Source organism: Tachyglossus aculeatus, chromosome 3 (assembly GCF_015852505.1).
Source record: "Tachyglossus aculeatus isolate mTacAcu1 chromosome 3, mTacAcu1.pri, whole genome shotgun sequence".
NCBI classification, from domain to species: domain Eukaryota; kingdom Metazoa; phylum Chordata; class Mammalia; order Monotremata; family Tachyglossidae; genus Tachyglossus; species Tachyglossus aculeatus.
In genome coordinates this window covers 27,142,010-27,159,766 of record NC_052068.1, presented here as the reverse complement: position 1 = coordinate 27,159,766, position 17,757 = coordinate 27,142,010, and the positions used below count along the sequence as shown (strand labels likewise).

General features: G+C 44.9%; 1 protein-coding gene across 2 annotated transcripts in view; it reads right to left on the bottom strand.

The window, feature by feature from the left end:
- Window positions 1-17,757, bottom strand: part of ADK (adenosine kinase) — a 580,063-nt gene that overhangs the window by 286,224 nt on the left and 276,082 nt on the right. The window lies entirely within an intron of this gene.

Genomic DNA, 17,757 nt, shown 5'->3' with positions numbered 1-17,757 from the left:
GATTGTCTACACCGTCAGCCTGCACTCCTCTTCCAACTCCCTTCCTGGTCCTCTATAATCTGGTTCCGGCCTCCTTTATTCCACCATGGCAGGTATCTTCAGGGCACCAATGACCACCTTCTTCCCAAATCTATTCTGTCCTAATCCTCCTCGATCTCTTGGTTGCCTTCGAAACTGAAGCCCACTCTCTTCTTCTGGAAACATGAATTGGCCTTGGATTTTCAGGCACAGAACTCTCCTGGCTCTAGTCTCACCTCTCTGGTTGCTCCTTCTCAGCCTCCTTGGCTGACTTTCACTCACCCTCTAACTGTGGATGTTCCCCAAGGGTCTGTTCTGGACTCTCTTCTACTTTCACATTATGTTTGCTCTCTTGGGGAGCTCATCTACTCCGATGGTTTCAGCTGCCATCTCTGGACGTGTGACTGCCCAATCTACTCGATAGCCCTGACCTCTATCACTGAAATCTCACATTTCCTGCCGCCTCTAGGACACCTCGGGAGGTTGGGGCGAGGAGGGCCCACGAGTACCTCCAGCACAACATCATAGCCTAGTGGAACAAGTATGGGCCCAGGAGTCAGAGGACCTGGGTTCTAATCCTAATTCTGCCAATTTCTTGCTGTGTGACCTTGGGGAAGTCACTTAATTTCTCTGGGCCAACACAGTCATTCATTCAATCGAATTTATTAAGCGCTAACTGTGTGCAGAGCACTGTCCAAAGTGCGTGGGAAAGCACAATACAATGATAAACAGTGGCAATCCCTGCTCAGAACGAGCTCGCAGTCTAGACATGGGATGATGATGATGGCATTTGTTAAGCCCTTTACTATGTGCCAAGCAATGTTCTAAGCGCTGGGCACTGTTCTAAGCACTGGAGACAGAAATCAATACAAATAAATAAAATTCCAGATGTATACTGTGGGGGTTGGGGGGGGGCGGTGAGGAAGAGCAAAGGAAGCAAGTCAGGGAGAGGCAGAAGGGAGTGGGAGCTGAGGAAAAGTGGGGTTTAGTCCGGCAAGGCCTCTTGGAGGAGATGTGCCTTCAACGAGGTTTTGAAATTTGGGGGAGAGTAATTGTCTGTCAGATTTGAGGAGGGAGGGCGTTCCAGGCCAGAGGCAGGACGTAGGCCAGGGGTTGACAGCGAGACAGGCAGGAACTAGGCACACTGAGAAGGTTAGCATTAGAGGGAAGTATGCGGGCTAGGTTATAAGAGAGAGGCAAGGTGAAGTAGGAGGGGGAAAGGTGATGGAGTGCTTGAAGGCCAATGGTGACGAGTTTTTCCTTGATACAGAGTTGGACAGGCAACCACTAGAGATTTTTGAGAACTCCTGTTCTCCCTCCTACTTACGCTGTGAGCCCCATGCGGGACAGGAATTGTGTCCACCCCAATTAACTTGTGTCTATCGCAATGCTTAGAACAGGGTTGGACACAAAGTAAGCGCTTAATGAGTCCCATAAAAAAAGTCCAAAACTGAACTCCTCTCATTTCCTCCCACATCCCCTCCGCTACCCAACTTTATCATCACAGTTGAGAACAACAACCGCCTCCCTGTCTCAAGCCCTCTCTCTTCTCTTTCAACCCACATATTCAGTTTATGCCAAATCCCGTCTTTTTTTTTTACCTCCACAATACTTCCGTGGTCTGTCCCTTCCTCTCCATCCAAAAGACCACCACACTATCAGGGCTTGACTACTATATCAGCCTCTTCACTGATCCCCCTCTTTCCAGTATCTCCCCAATCTCCAGTCTGTACTGTACTCTGCTCCCCAGAGCACTTTTCTAAAAAGTCATTCTGCACATATAAACCTCCTCCTCAAATACCTCTGAAGGCAGAAATTTCTACTTCTTTGAGAAAGGAAGGGGCAGCAGCATTTTAAGGTACTCATTCATTCATTCATTCATTCAATCGTATTTATTAGGTGCTTACTGTGTGCAGAGCACTGTACCAAGCGCTTGGAAAATACAATTCAGAGACAGAGACAATCCCTGCCCACAAAGTGCTCACAGTCTAGAAAGGGGGTAGGGAGAGACAGACATCAAAACAAGTAAACAGGCATCAGTAGCAGTCGCATCATTATAAATAAATAGAATTATAGATACTTACACATCATTAATAAAATAAATAGAATTATAAATACGTACATATATACACAAGTGCTGTGCAGTGGGAAGGGGGTAGAGCAAAGGGATCAGGTTGGGGTGAAGGGGAGGGGAAGCAGAGGAAAAGGGGGGCTTAGTCTGGGAAGGCCTCCTGGAGGAGGTGAGGTTTCAGTAGGGCTTTGAAAGGGGAAATGTGCTAGTTTGGCAGATTTGAGGAGGGAGGGTATTCCAGGCCAGAAGTAGGACATAGGCCAGGGGTCAATGGCGGGACAGGCGAGAATGAGATACAATGTCCTCTCATTAAGCTCGTTTGCAGGCCTACCAACTCTGTACCCAGTAAGAATTTAATACATATGACTGACTGACTTTCATGCTTTATAGCTAACCTCTCACTACACCTCTTCTCTTTTAATAATAATAATATTTATGGAATTTGTTAAGTGCTTACTTTGTGCCAGGCACTGTACTAAGCACTGGGGTAGAAACAAGCTAATCAGGTTGGAAACCGGCCCTGTCCCATGCAGGGCTCACAGTCTCAATCCCCACTTTACAGATGAGGTAACTGAGGCACAGAGAAGCAAAGTGACTTGCCCATTGTCACACAGCAGACAAGTGTAGGAGCCGGGATTAGAACCCATGACCTTCTGCTCTATTTACTACTCCATGCTGTTCCAGTCTTTGATCCTTGTTCATGCCTTCCCCAACCCATACTTTCCCACTCTGCAGACCATAGCTTTAGACACCTTTAAACCTTCTGAAATCACATTTCCTCCAGGAAGCCTTCTGAATCATTTCTAATCTCTCCACTTTGTATCCCAAACTTCCACCTATGCACCTAAATACTCACAACCTCCCCGGAGCAGTAATGCCCATACCATATATTCTATTATTTTCGCCTAACTGTGATATATTTTAGTGTTTGCCTCCCCTGCCATATCATAAGCTCCCCAAGGGCAGGGATCATGTCTAGTAATTCCATTGTACTCAGCCAATAATTTAATTCAGTGCTCCGCCACATCTGCTGTGTGACCTTGGGCATGTCATTTTACTTCCCTGTGCCTAAGTACCTCATCTGTAAAATGAGGATTAAGACTGTGTTCCCCATGCTGGGCAGGGACTGGTCTAACCTGATTGGTTTTTGGTTTGTACATATAGTAAGTGCTTAACAAAGCTCTTTAACTGTAAGCTTGTCTTGAGACTGTAAGCTCGTTGTGGGCAGGGAATGTGTCTGTTCATCGTTATACTGTACTCTTTCAAGCAATATAGTGCTCTGCACACAGTAAGTGCTCAATACGACTGAATGAATGAAAATACAAGCAAATTCAATAAATACAGTTGATTGATTATAAAGAAAGTGAAAAATACAGAATAAGAGAAATTCTAAATTTCAATACTACTACAGTGTAGTAGGTGTCAACAACTCAAATGATAAAACACTGGACTGTATATCCCACCTCATAGAAGGAATAGACTGGAATTGTACAAGGGCTCCTAATAATAATAATGATGGCATTTGTTAAGCACTTACTATGCGCCAAGCACTGTTCTAAGTACAGGTAATCAGGTTGTCCCACGTGGGGCTAACAGGGAAACCCTAGTAAAAAAGAATTATTGCACCCAAAAAGAAACAATGGAGCCTAGTGGTAAGAGCACAGGACTGGGTGTCAGAAGACTTGGTTCTAATCCTGGCTCTGCCACTTGTCTGCTGTTTGACCTTGGGCAAGGCATGTCACTTTCTGGGCCTCAGTCACCTCATCTGTCAAATGGGGATTAAGACTGTGAAGCCCCATAATAATAATAATAATGATAATAGCATTTATTAAGCGCTTACTATGTGCAAAGCACTGTTCTAAGCGCTGGGGAGGTTACAAGGTAATCAGGTTGTCCCACATGGGGCTCACAGTACCCTACCCTGGAATACTCTACCCTGTCCATGTAGGACAGGGACTGTGTGCAACACAATTACCGTGTACAGTGCCTGGCACATAATATGCACTTAACAAATACAATTATTATTATTATTATTGCTACTTAACTTCTCTGTGCCTCAGTTCCCTAACTGCAAAATGGTGATTCAATACATGTTCTCTCTCCTACTTAGACTATGAGCCCTACAAAGGACCTGATCATCTTGTATCTACCCTATCAATCAATCAATCAATCAATCGTATTTATTCAGCGCTTACTATGTGCAGAGCACTGTACTAAGCGCTTGGGAAGTACAAATTGGCAACACATAGAGACAGTCCCTACCCAACAGTGGGCTCACAGTCTAAAAGGGGGAGACAGAGAACAGAACCAAACATACTAACAAAATAAAATAAATAGGATAGAAATGTACAAGTAAAATAAACAAATAAATAAATAAATAGAGAAATAAATATGTACAACCATATATACATATATACAGGTGCTGTGGGGAAGGGAAGGAGGTAAGATGGGGGGATGGAGAGGGGGACGAGGGGGAGAGGAAGGAAGGGGCTCTGTCTGGGAAGGCCTCCTGGAGGAGGTGAGCTCTCAGCAGGGCCTTGAAGGGAGGAAGAGAGCTAGCTTGGTGGAGGGGCAGAGGGAGGGCATTCCAGGCCCGGGGGATGACGTGGGCCGGGGGTCAACGGCGGGACAGCCGAGAACGAGGTACAGTGAGGAGATTAGCGGTGGAGGAGCGGAGGGTGCGGGCTGGGCTGGAGAAGGAGAGAAGGGAGGTGAGGTAGGAGGGGGCGAGGGGATGGACAGCCTTGAAGCCCAGGGTGAGGAGTTTCTGCCTGATACGCAGATTGATTGGTAGCCACTGGAGATTTTTGAGGAGGGGAGTAATAAGCCCAGAGCGTTTCTCGACAAAGATAATCCGGGCAGCAGCATGAAGTATGGATTGAAGTGGAAAGAGACACGAGGATGGGAGATCAGAGAGAAGGCTGGTGCAGTAGTCCAGACGGGATAGGATGAGAGCTTGAATGAGCAGGGTAGCAGTTTGGATGGAGAGGAAAGGGCGGATCTTGGCAATGTTGCGGAGCTGAGACCGGCAGGTTTTGGTGACGGCTTGGATGTGAGGGGTGAATGAGAGAGCGGAGTCGAGGATGACACCAAGGTTGCGGGCTTGTGAGACGGGAAGGATGGTAGTGCCGTCAACAGGGATGGGAAAGTCAGGGAGAGGACAAGGTTTGGGAGGGAAGACAAGGAGCTCAGTCTTCGACATGTTGAGCTTTAGGTGGCGGGCGGACATCCAGATGGAGATGTCCTGAAGGCAGGAGGAGATGCGAGCCCGGAGGGAGGGGGAGAGAGCAGGGGCAGAGATGTAGATCTGGGTGTCATCAGCGTAGAGATGATAGTTGAAGCCGTGGGAGCGAATGAGGTCACCAAGGGAGTGAGTGTAGATTGAGAACAGAAGGGGACCAAGCACTGAACCTTGGGGAACCCCCACAGTAAGAGGATGGGAGGGGGAGGAGGAGCCTGCAAAAGAGACTGAGAAAGAACGACCGGAGAGATAAGAGGAGAACCAGGAGAGGACGGAGTCTGTGAAGCCAAGGTCAGATAGCGTGTTGAGGAGAAGGGGGTGGTCCACAGTGTCAAAGGCAGCTGAGAGGTCGAGGAGGATTAGGACAGAATATGAGCCGTTGGATTTGGCAAGCAGGAGGTCATTGGTGACCTTTGAGAGGGCAGTTTCCGTGGAATGAAGGGGACGGAAGCCAGACTGGAGGGGGTCGAGGAGAGAGTTGTTGTTGAACCTACCGCTTAGTATAGTGCTTGATATTGTGTAAGTGCTTAACAAATGCCACAATTAGAATTATTACTACTCAAGGAATTTTCAGGCTAATAGGCAGAAGGAACAAACATGAATTCAAGACAAATATGCACAGAAAAATAAAATTCCAAAAGTGAACCATGAGAGGGATCTTGCTTGCTGGTTGGGAGACTAAAGGGATATAATAGAGCACAGAGGAAAAGGGGAAGTTGTGTTGGCAAAGCCTGGTTAGGAAAATGGAGGCACAACTAAGGTCAGTAGACGGCAGCACCTATTGCCTAGTACGCTGATCGCCCTCCTGCTCACTCATGGGTAGCACGGTTAAACTTAGTGCCTTTTATGCTAATATAATAGTGCGTGGGTATAATAAAGCCTACATAACTATATAAGTATGTAACTATTTGTAGTTGGCTTAGCGTCTCCCTCTCTTTTCTCTTTATAAAAATAATGATGGCATTTGTTAAGTGCTTACTATGGGCAAAGCACTGTTCTAAGCACTGGGGAGGATACAAGGTGATCAGTTTGTCCCACGTGGGGCTCACTGTCTAAATCCCTATTTTACAGGTGAGGTAACTGAGGCACAGAGAAGTGAAGTGACTTGCCCAAAGTCACACAGCTGACAATTGGCAGAGCCGGGATTTGAACCCATGACCTCTGACTCCCAAGCCCGTGCTCTTTCCATTGAGCCACACTACTTTATCTGTATTACACAATGGTATTTATTGAGTGCCTATTATGAGCAGAGCACTGTACTAAGAGACTGAGACAGTGCAAGTCAACAGTGTTGGCAGACACATTTGCAGCCCACAAGGAGCTTACAGCCCAGAGGGGGAGACGACCATTAATGTACAATTCTATGTTATAAATTATTCATTTATATTTACATTGATGTCTGTCTCCCCCGCTAGACTATAAGCTCACTGTGGGCTGGGAACATGTCTACCACCCGATTGTGTATTATCCCATTCATTCACTCAATTATATTTATTGAGCGCTTACTGTGTGCAGAGCACTGTACTAAAGACTTGGAAAGTACAATTCAGCAACAGAGAAAATCCTTGCTCACAACCATGCACTTAGCATAGTGTTCCACACACAGTAACTGCTCAATAAACACCACTGATGATGATGATGATGGTATTTGTTAAGTGCTTACTATATGCCAAGTACTGTTCTAAGCGTTGGGGGAGATACAAGGTAATCAGGGTGTCCCACGTGGGGCTCAGTCTTAATCCCCATTTGACAGATAAGGTAACTGAGGCACAGAGAAGTTAAGTGGCTTGCCCAAGGTCTCACAGCAGACAAGTGGCAGAGCCGGAATTAGAACCCATGACTGCTGACTCCCAAGCCCGGGCTCTTTCTACTGAGTCTGGTTGCTTTTCATGAGGATGATGATGATACATAAATAATTATATTAATTAATTAATTATAATAAATATAATATAATATTATATAATAGATATGTAATGCATATAACTATAAATAATAATAAATAACATACATAAATGCTGTGGGTGAGGTACAATCTGTACCAAATGGCCAAAGGCTACATATCCAAGTGCACAGATGATGCAGAGCTAAAGTTTTGTTTCTAAGTTCTGAACAGTTGGGAATATCTGGAGGAACCATGAACTTTTCACAGGTTTACTGCCCCAGTAATCTAGACAGAGTAGCTCTCAAACCAGCAATAATTAGTTTTGTGCTTTGGATTTTGTTCTAAAGAGTCCAACATGTTGTTTCAGGCATACAGACGGAGCAAGAAGTTAGCAGGGGTCTATGCATGTCCAAAGTCTCAGTGGGAAGCTCAAGCAAAGAGGAATGGGACTTTTCAAACAACATTAATGAAGAAGGAGCTGGGCTTGGTAGTTGGGTGCCTGACAGTCAATGATTAGTTCCGAGACTGCTCCACGGTTCTGTAACTGGATTTCCCTCCAGTAATTGGAGGGTGAAAACACTGCATGAAGATTTACCAGAAGAATAAAAAGAAACGAAATGAAAGGGTAACCCTTAAATGCAAAATTAACTGATAAGTATTTGCAGTATCCTTGGTACATTTAATTGCAGCAAAAACGTGATATTCGCATAGTAGAAAAATAGAGGGATTTGCCACTTGAAATTAGCCTGTGATCAATTTAAAAAATGATTAAACGTGCATTACAGAAAAGTATAGTGTGGAAACCTCTAATAAAAGCATGTTCTTTTTTATGCTTTACTTCTGTAAACAGATCACTCAACTGTATCTGTTTAATGTAGTTATAAAAAAACTGACTGATTTAAAACATGAGAAATGCCATGAACACAACAGAAAACTCTTTTCAGTTATCCAGTCTGAGTCGAGTCAATCAAATGAAGTCATACAATTCTATCTAATTGCAGACAGTAAGCTTTATCCACTCAATCTATAGTAGGAATTAGGACGATATTAATTTACTGCCAGGCTCAAACCCTACTTATAATTATTTCCTAACTGAGATCAAAAGAAATGATAATGTCTCCAGCAAAAACGGGCATTAATGAGATCTATAGGTTGAAGAAAGGTCAGGTAACTGCGTTAGAAAAACAAGCTTAGTCGTAGCTCCACTCTTCAACATTCCAGGAAGGGATGGATAAAAACAACCACCCACTTTGTGCTACAGACCTCTTTATTAATGACACCTCCCTGGAAAGCTGCATTCACCCGATCAAAACTAGGTACTAAGCTTTCTGATTAAGCTACAAGATCAGTGAGTAGCGAGAAACTCCATGCCCACTGTTCTGCTCTGAGAATCCAAGAAAACTGTTGGGGCAAGTGGAGAGAGCATCCTGACTTTCCCATCACTGTTGACGGCACTTCCATCCTTCCTGTCTCACAAGCCCTCAACCTTGGTGTCATCCTCGACTCCGCTCTCTCGTTCACCCCTCACATCCAATCCGTCACCAAAACCTGCCAGTCTCACCTTCGCAACATTGCCAAGATCTGCCCTTTCCTCTCCATCCAAACCGCTATCCTGCTCGTTCAATCGCTCATCCTATCCCCACTGGATTACTGCATCAGCCTCCTCTCTGATCTCCCATCCTCCTGTCTCTCCCCACTTCAATCCATACTGCACGCCGCTGCCCGGATCGTCTTTGTGCAGAAATGCTCTGGGCATGTTACTGCCCTCCTCAAAAATCTCCAGTGGCTACCAATCAACCTACGCATCAGGCAAAAACTCCTCATCCTCGGCTTCAAGGCTCTCCATCCCCTCGCCCCCTCCTACCTCACCTCTTTTCTCTCCGCTCCTCTGCATCTAATCTCCTCACTGTGCCTCGTTCTCGCCTGTCCCGCCGTCGACCTCCGGCCCATGTCATCCCCCTGACCCGGAATGCCCTCCCTCCGCACATCTGCCAAGCTAGCTCTCTTCCTCCCTTCAAAGCCCTACTGAGAGCTCACCTCCTCCAGGAGGCCTTCCCAGACTGAGCCCCCTCCTTCCTCCCCCCTCCTCCCCCTCCCCATCCCCCCGTCTTACCTCCTTCCCTTCACCACGGCACCTGTATATATGCCTGTACGTATTTATTACTCTATTTATTTATTTATTTTATTTGTACATATTTATTCTATTTTCTTTTGCTAATATGTTTGGTTTTGTTCTCTGTCTCCCATGTTGAGCCCGCTGTTGGGTAGGGACCATCTCTATATGTTGCCAACTTGTACTTCCCAAGCGCTTAGTACAGTGCTCTGCACACAGTAAGCGCTCAATAAATATGATTGAATGAATGAATGAATGAATGAATCCTCTCCATTCAGAAGAGAGTCTCTTCTTGAGAGGTACAAATTCAGAATGGCGCGGTTTCTCAATGCTCCTAATTTTGCTGCAGGATCCCTGCTCCTTCTTTCTGCAGTCCCAAATGGAGAGCTTTGAGAAGCAGTATGGCCAAGTGGGTAGAGAACGGTCCTGGGAGTCAGAAGGACCTGGGTTCTAATCCCAGCTCTGCCACTTGTCTGTTGGGTGACCCTGGGCAAGTCACTTCCCTTCTCTGTGCCACAGTTACTTCATCTGTAAAATGGGGATTAAGGTTGTGAGCCCTATGTGAGACAGGGACTGTGTCCAATGTGATTAGCCTGTATCTACCCCAACGTTTAATATGGTGCCTGGCACAAAATATGCACTTAATACCATAAAAAGAAAAAAAAAGAGGGTCTTCAAAAGGCAGGGAGTTGGGGTTAAGGGTTGGCTAGGTAGTTACGAAGCCTGCATTTGGCTTTCTATCCAAAAAATGGATAACCATGGCAGCGACACTCCTGGCTTAATCTCATCTATCTCCCAACAGATCCGTCGCCCACGTGGACTCTCTGGTCTGAAACTCCCTCCACCTTCATAACTGACAGACAGTCACTCGCTCCACCTTCAAAGCCTTAAAAACACATCTCCTGCAAGATGACTTACGCACCTGAACCCTAATTTCCTCTTCTCCCACTCCCTTCTGAGTCACCCTTCCCCTTGGATTTCCACCCTATATTCACCCCACCCTCGGGCCCACAGGCTGGGAATGTGTCTACCAACTGATAAACCGAATCCTCCCAAGTGCTTAGTACAAGTGTTCTGCACTGAGTACTCAGTAAATATGACTGATTGACTGAATGCACACAGTGAGCACTCAATAAATATGATTGCTTAATCCTGGCTATGACTGCCTCATAGAACTCAGGTTCAAAAAAGATGAAGCAGTGTAGCTTAGTGGAAAGAGGTCGTGGGTTCTAATCCCAGCTCTGCCATTTATCAGCTGACTGACTTCGGGCAAGTCACTTAACTTCTCTGTGCTTCAGTTACCTCATCTGTCAAATGGGGATTAAGACTGTGAGCTCCACGTGGGACAACCTGATTACCTTGTATCTACCCCAGCGCTCAGAACAATGCTTGGCACATAGTAAGCACTTAACAAATACCATCATCATTATCATCATCATCATCACCACCACATGCATACAGGTGAAACTCTGCAACATGTAAAGGCTGTCACATTTCAGACTATCATATTTATTGAGCGCTTACTGTGTGCAGAGCACTGTATTAAGTGCTTGGGGGAGTTCAATATAACAATAAACAGACACATTCCCTGATCACAGTGAGCTTACAGTCTAGAGGGGGAATAGTACTGTGTGCTGTTTTTACAATTTTGCTTCTTGGATTTTATGTTCTTCCTAAAAAGAACAAAAGAGTTACTGCATTTCTGATGGTTACATACCAGGCTCTTCTGTTTGCTTGTTACTGTTTCAAAGCAGGTCACCAAGCCCTGAGGGTTCCATCACTTGATCATTAGAGATTGTGCTTCACTGCATATTTAAAACATTCCTTTGGATCTTCTTGAACAAAGGTTACCCATCTCAGTTCATCACACAGAAGCAGTATGAATATCCTAATATAATTGAGTTGCTTCACATGACCACATCTGGGTTGCAACAAGCATTCCTTTGATGTTATGGGCTGGTTTGTGAATCCTGCTTGCCGTTTGGTAATAATAATAATATCTGTGGTATTTGTTAAGTGCTTATGATGTGCCTGGCACTGTATTAAGTGCTGGGGTAGTTACAAACAGATCAGGTTGGACACAATCCCGGTCCCAAATGGGGCTCACAGTCTCAATCCCCATTTTACAGATGTGGTAACTGGGGTACAGAAGTGAAGTGACTTGTCCAAGGTCACGCAGCAGACAAGTGGTGGAGCTGGGATTAGAACCCATGACCTTCTGATTCCCAGGCCTGTGCTCTCTCCACTTTGCCATGCTGCTGTAGGTGACACAGGGAGGCTTTAAAAATTGGAGAAGAGTCTATAGTTAGTCCAGCATCCCCCAGTCATAGAAAGGGTGGGGCACAACAACTGTAGACCACAAATTCGATCAGAGATTTGCTGCCACTCCACTGCCAACTCTCTGTTTCCCAAGTGACATGTCAGTATCCCGTACTCATCTTTCATTTCTTCACTTACCTCTGCACCTTTGGACACAGTGTGATGCCCAGGGAATCAAATTTAGACATTCACCTCTCAATCACCAATGATGATTGCTCATCATGCGTGAGGCTAACTGAATGCAAAATGGCTCAAGCTAATTTTGACAGGATAGCCAAAACATATTGCAGCTGCTTGAATTCAAGGCTGCTGAATATGCCAAATACCTTTTATCAGACTTCAGAATCTGTGTGGTGGCTTTGGAGTTCTCTGCTTGGCTTCTGTACTTGAAGTGTAGCAAAGATCATGGTTATTGAGTCGGATAGTGGGCCAAAGCCATATTACTATTCAACGTGCCAATTTAACAATGCTCTTTAATGGCCTAGAGATTCTGGCAATGAAGAATATTGGACTCGAGGCTATTGCCTCATGAGGTTAAAACTGGGACTATTTGGTTGCCTACCCCCAAATTACGACTGAAATTAGCCACCCTCCATTTCAGGCCACTAAAAGGGGATCTGAAATTAGGAACTTCATCCAGGATGCAACGGAGAAGTTTGTGGAGACTGTAAACTCCTTGTGGGCAGGGATTGCGTCTGGCAACTCTATTGTACTTTGTTTCCCAAGAGGTTAGTTAAGTGTTCTACACACTCAGTAAAGACTACTGATTGCCTATGTAGGTCTCAGTCATGGCTGGATCAGTTTCTCAAAGAAGATAATGATCAAAATCAAGATTTAACTAGTATCGCTAATAGAAAAGATCACAATGGAAAATGGCAGAGTGGAGGTTTGCAAGATAATTCGTAGAGACACTGAGGTTCAAGATTGTCGGGGACAAGCTGAGGATCTAACTAAGAGGTCAAAAGGCACGTACTTAGGCCATGTGGCTAACTGAGAGCTCACTTATGGAAATGGTCAAAAACAGGGTTTGGTTCAAAATAATGTCCAGAATAATTTACCCTAGCTTCACTTTTATCCCAGGAACAGCTTAGGTCGAGAGAAATTTGTGACTATAGGAAACTTCTGACATGTTGAGACAGGAGAACAGCCAGCAAGAAGCTCCAAGCGCCTGACTTCACTGTGCCCTCAGAGAGGCCAATGTCCTCCCAGAATGTTCTAAAGATTCGGCAGGGAGAAGAGGAGAGGTGTAGAGGAGGAAATAGTTTGTCGTTCTGCCTGACCTGTGATCTTGTCGTTGAACAGAAGACTAGACGCCACGATAGCTTCCAAAATCTGTTTTCTCACCTTTTTTTTTGGCAATGGGAAGATGGTGTGGCATCTTCAGAGTTATGTGAGATTTCAATTGGAAAAAGCATTCGCAGCACAGGCTTCTGGGTTAAGAAATCACAAATGTAATGTCATCAAATCTGATTGATGAAACATTCTGTATGGTATTAATTGCTGAGGTTGCATCATCATAACTCTCCATGGAGAAAGGTCTATTAGTAAGAGTGCTGATATTAAAAAGCCAACAGAGACCAAGGATGAATTAATATGCGTAGGGTCTATAGTCCCACTGCATACGTCAGATCCTCATTAAAGTCTTATGTGTATCATGTTCAATTAATTTTGAAAAGGATGAAGATCCTGGACAAATCGAGGAGCAGTGTGGCCTAGTTGATAGAGCGTGGGGCTGGGAGTCAGAGTCAGAAGGACCTGCATTCTAATTCTGGCTCTGCCATTTGCTGGGTGACCTTGGGCAAGTCACTTGACTTCTCTGTGCCTCATTTGTAAAATGGTGATTAAAAGACTGTGAGCGCCATGTGGGACAAGGACTGTGTCCAACATGTGTCTACCCCAGCAGTTAGTACAGTGCCTGGCTCATAGTAAGCGCTGAACAAGTACCATAAAAAATACAACAAAGATATAGGAAAGTGGTCAAGGAACTGTGATGAGAAGAGACGGCTCAAATCCCAGCTGTTATCTCATCTGTAAAATGGGGATTAAGACTGTGAGACCCAGGTGGGACATGGACTGTGTCCAATCTGATTAACTTCGATCTAGTCCAGCACTTAGAACAATGTGCGGCACAGTGCTTAAAACTACTTTTTTAAAGAGTTCTGTTCAATATGGAAGGAACTTCTTTCTTAAAAGAAATTGTTTTTGTAAGAGCTTTGTTTATGTTAAGAACTTTTCTAAGATACAAGATTCAGGTTGGACAAAGCCCTTGTCCCACATGGGGCTCATAATCTAATTAGGAGGGAATTCCCATTTTATAGTTGAGGAATCTGAGGCACAGAGGAGTTAAGTGACTTACCCATGATCACACAGAAAACAAAACCGTAATTAGAACCCAGGTCCTTTGACTCCTGGGCCCATGTTCTTTCCACTAGGCATATTGCTTCTTGCTGATAAAATACTAAAATAGGCAACCATGGGAGGCTGTGACTTTATCCCTAAATGGTTAATAAAAGAATAGCTAAGCACCGCCTCTGTTTCAGCTGCTTGGGCCAGAGGCCTGCATCAGACAGATGACCCCTCGAGATACTTTCCGTAGGAGCCTCATCAAACGAGGTAATTAAGATTCTCCTTCCCCAGAGTTAGATGCTGTCTAGCTCATACGCACTCAGCAACTTTGGAGGATCCATTCTAATCTGGGTTCCAAACAACCCAGATCCCGCAGTTTCTCTCCATGTGCCAGGCGCTGTACTAAGAGCTGGGGTGGATACACGCAAATCAGGGTGGACACAGTCCCTGTCTCACGTGGGGCTCAGAGTCTCGATCCCCATTTTACAGATGAGGTAACTGAGGTACAGAGAAATGACTTGCCCAAGGTCACAGAGCAGACAAGTGGCAGAGTCTGGATTAGAACCTATGACCTTCTGACTCCTCCAGGAGGCCTTCCCAAACTGAGCCCCTTCCTTCCTCTCCCCCTCGTCCCCCTCTCCATCACCCCCATCTTACCTCCTTCCCTTCCCCACAGCACCTGTATATATGTATATATGTTTGTATATATTTATTACTCTATTTATTGATTTATTTATTTTACTTGTACATATCTATTCTATTTATTTTATTTTGTTAATATGTTTGGTTTTGTTCTCTGTCTCCCCCTTTTAGACTGTGAGCCCACTGTTGGGTAGGGACTGTCTCTATATATTGCCAACTTGTACTTCCCAAGCGCTTAGTACAGTGCTCTGCACACAGTAAGCGCTCAATAAATACGATTGATTGATTGATTGACTCCCAGCCCCATGCTCTGGGGGGGCAGCATGACCTAGATCGCTAGGGGTTGGCCGGAACCAGTTTGGCCTCCATGGGAGTAGAGAACTGTTGGGAACAGTAGGGAACTGTTGGCTGGGGCGATCAATCCCCTTATGGCATTTGAGTTTTATCAGTTACCACACAGCCAATTCTCCTCTACCCGCCAGCCTCATTAAGAGCTTCTGGACCTCCTGAGCCCATTTCCGTGCTCAAGCCTCAACTCTCCCCTTTCCAGATTGATTTTACTGTTGCGAGCTTAGCAGAGAGAGCATGTCTTTGGTCCCGCCAATACCCATAACAACTAGCAGCACCACCTGCTCCTTCCATTTAGGGGAGAAATATGTGGATAGAGACGAAGCTCTCATCTGTTCACACCTAATGTGCAATTATTATAGTTCAAAGCGTTCATTACTAAAGCATTGGGGGAGCTTTGTGGGGGTTTTTTTGGTAAAATCATTTTACTCTAAGCGACAATGGACAAAATATATGGTTTTCAGAACTCACAAATGAAATACTCTACCGAGACGAAACATCAGACATTTCCTTCACAAATTGCAAGCTATTTTTAACCACAAAAAACACAGCTTTCATAAGTTCTACATTACAAAATTAGTGAGATTGAAATTTAACAATCAAAAAAAAGCTACCCATAGTAAACATTGGCCAATAGTAGGTTTCTTCAGTACAGCCTGTGGTGGAAGTGCTTGGTAAATACCCCTCGACTGATTGAATTTACCTCAATAGCCAGATTGCTACATTACTTGTGAAAGGGATAATTGCACTTCCAGTTATGAAGAAACAAATTTCAAAATTAAGGGATCAATGAAGATAAAATGCACCTTTCTTTTGCAAATAATTGTTAATAAAGTGGATCACAACATCTCTAATCACTGTAAAGTCACTGTAAAGTCACCAAGCACTGAAATTCTACTATTCAATCACAACCTCCTGACCTGCCTTCTCCCACAAATCTGCCCTTTCTACACAGAGACCTCTGATCTTTTGATCCCCTTCTGTTTTTCTTTTTTATATCATGCCCCATTGGTCTCCATAGGCAACCTACCCTCACTTACCACACAAATCCATGCCCTCAACTCTGTCCTCTCCACTGAACTCAACTCCCTCTTCCTTCCTTCATTCATTCATTCAATTAAGCGCTTCATTCTATTCTTCATTCTTCATTCTATTATCTATTATTCTATAAGCGCTTCATTCTATTAAGCGCTTACTGTGTGCAGAGCACTGTACTAAGCGCTTGGGAAAGAACAATAAAACAATAAACAGTGACAATCCCTGCCCACAACGAGCTCAAAGTCTAGAAGGAGGAAGACAGACATCAATACAAATAAATAAAATTACAGATATATACCTAAGTGCTGTGGGGAAGGCGGGGAGAGCAAGGGGAGCAAGTTACGGTGACCCCTATACCCTCCGCACACTTACAACCTGCAACCGTAGCTCAGCTCGGCAGTAGGTTTCCCGCGTTGCTGTACACGAGCCAGAATGCCGGTGGTGGAAATCAAGATGTCAAGCCGACCTCATCCACCACAAATTCATCCTCACCTGTATAAATCTGCTCTCTCCTCAGCCTGGCCACAATACTTCTCCATACTTATTGGCTCCTTTGCCCTTAGTCTGTGTCAGGTTCCTTCCTCAAACAGCATGTCTTCCTCCATCACATGCCCTTAATTCATTCATTCATTCAATCGTATTTATTGAGCGTTTACTGTGTGCAAAGCACTGTACTAAGCGCTTGGGAAGTACAAGTTGGTAACATATAGAGACGGTCCCTACCCAATAGTGGGCTCACAGTCTAGAAGGGAAGTTTAAGAAGCAGCAGCAGCAGCAGTAATGACTTTGAGAATTCACTGATAACATTGAAATCATCAGGAGTGATCTTGCTAAAATTTCCACTGCTCCTCTCCAGACCCTCCAATCCTTCCCAGCAGTATAATAATAATAATGATGATGGCATTTGTTAAGCGCTTACTTTGTGCAAAGCACTGTTCTAAGCACTGTGGAGGATACAAGGTGATCAGAAGCAGCATGGCTCAGTGGAAGAAGCACGGGCTTTGGAGTCATAGGTCATGGGTTCAAACCCTGGCTCCACCAATTGTCAACTTTGTGACTTTGGGCAAGTCACTTAACTTCTCTGGGCCTCAGTTACCTCATCTGTAAAATGGGGATTAAGACTGTGAGCCCCCCGTGGGACAATCTGATCACCTTGTAAACTCCCCAGCGCTTAGAGCAGTGCTTTGCACATAGTAAGCGCTAAATAAATGCCATCATTATATCTCCCCCTTCTAGACTAGAGCCTGTTGGGTAGGAACCGCCTCTATATGTTGCCAACTTGTACTTTCCAAGCACTTAGTACAGTGCTCTGCACACAGTAAGCACTCAATAAATACGATTGGATGAATGAATGAATGAATCAGATAGTCCCACATGGGGCTCACAGTCTTCATCCCCATTTTACAGATGAGGGAACTGAGGCCCAGAGAAGTTAAGTGCCTTGCCCAAAGTCACACAGCTGGCAATTGGCAGAGCCGGAATTTGAACCCATGACCTCTGACTCCCAAGCCCGTGCTCTTTCCATTGAACCATGCTGCTTCTCTGAGATCTCCCACCACCTCTCAAATTCCACCCCTTCCACCTATACCTCCAACCCCATCCTTTCTTATGCTTGTTCCTTTCCTTCTTCCCTCCCTGACCGCAATATTTAATGCCTCACTATCTGACGGCTCTTTCCCCACTACCTTCAAGCATGCCCATGTATCCCCTGTCCTAAGAAAGACCCCCTCTTTGACCCC